This window comes from Saccostrea cucullata, unplaced genomic scaffold, assembly GCF_032062105.1.
Source record: "Saccostrea cucullata isolate Sc308-1 unplaced genomic scaffold, CSIRO_AGI_Scuc_v1 ctg19549, whole genome shotgun sequence".
In the NCBI taxonomy this organism is placed as follows: domain Eukaryota; kingdom Metazoa; phylum Mollusca; class Bivalvia; order Ostreida; family Ostreidae; genus Saccostrea; species Saccostrea cuccullata.
The window spans coordinates 1-1,547 of NW_026938090.1; the positions used below are offsets into that span (position 1 = coordinate 1).

The 1,547-nt window shown below is 33.3% G+C and overlaps 1 long non-coding RNA gene across 1 annotated transcript; it reads right to left on the minus strand.

The window, feature by feature from the left end:
* Positions 1-21: 21 nt before the first annotated feature.
* Positions 22-1,207, minus strand: LOC134249414 (uncharacterized). Its single transcript, XR_009988277.1, has 3 exons — positions 982-1,207; positions 534-595; positions 22-148 (listed from the first exon to the last, which is right to left on the minus strand). It is a non-coding gene; the product is annotated as an uncharacterized LOC134249414 (long non-coding RNA).
* Between the last annotated feature and the right edge of the window lie 340 nt (positions 1,208-1,547).

Here is a 1,547-nt window from a genome sequence, read left to right on the forward strand (position 1 = left end):
TATGAATATAATCGTAAATTACCGAGACATCCTATTGATATGTCACACAACTCCTGTGAACAGTTACATTGTTCCTGACAATATTTGCCATATCCAGGATACCGACATGCCATGGAACAGTTTACGCCGATATACCCCGGAGAACATTCTTTGAATAAAGGTGAAAAGTCAGATATATATATATCGGTAGATGATGAGAGTAGAATTTTTACTATCTCCTTTGTGCAAACTCAAAAGTGCATTCTAGCATAGATTAAAAACACAGGTTGTTCAATCAGATGCATCTTACGAATTTAAAAATTGAAGAGATTTTTTTACTCACGAAATAAGAATATTTAACTAAATGTACAATAGAGGCTATAGTTATAAACAACAAAACAATTGGTTAATTATTCTTTCTTGGTGAAATATACAAACAAATAACCGCATCTTAGTCGTTAATACATTTAACTTGAATTGTTTTTTGAGAAATTAACTTCATTGCGTTTCCTTTGCATTAATATATTTATACTCAATTTATATCTTCTACATACCTTTGCATTCATGTGAAATTTCCTCAAAGAAAAATCCTTGACAGCAATTGTTTTCGTGGTCTCTAAAGTAAAATTTATTTCAATATGTACACAAATATAGAAATTGGAACAAATAGTATTATGGCATTTATATATGTGACTCTTTTCTTTTAAAAAACTAGAGTAGTCGCAGTAGTGCTCACTGAGTCTACAAAATGATACTTCGCCTCCCATACGATTATTACAGAAAAATCCATATAGGCATTGAGAACACAGACGGAGGGACAGAGGGACAAAGGGATGAGTAGATGGACCGAAGGACGAACAGATTGATGGATAACCCCACCATTGTATACCCAACTACTTCTTAAGAGGGGGATAAATATACCAATAAAATTCTGAAAATGCAAATATTATTGAAAATAACTACTTAGAATTATCAATACGTTATAAATGATCGAATACATACGGGTTGCAACCTCCTTTGGCGGCTCCAATATGATAGAAAAATGTTAAAGAAATTATAATGTACATTTTTATATTCATTTTCAAGTATACACCCCATTTAACTTTCAGAGATATCAAAATAAAGTTTATATACTTCATGAGTGCGCCTTTTCACATGACTTGGTCAGTTTAATATAGATAGTGTGATTCAGTTGTTTCTTTAAGAGTTACATTAATCTATTCTACTTCCTTAAGAGGTTTGTTCACAAAAACACACACCCACACCCACACAAAATAAGGAAACCTGATTTTAATAATGTGTTTTAGTTTAGTAAATCTTGCTTAAAAATTTGAAAGCGGGGGGGGGGGCGCACACCCGAGGCACCGGCCCTGAATCTACCTCTGATTAAGCGGCGTTCTTGCATTAGAAGTTTGCTAATGCTGCTTTCGGAAGTATTCGTTCAACGAAGCATAGGTATTGCTCGAAAATACACAAGTGTCGAAAATATTTGAAAATGTTGAAAAGTAGAAAGATGATAGGGAAAAATGAAACTTCATAACCCTGTCTAGTGCATGATTGTCAATCAA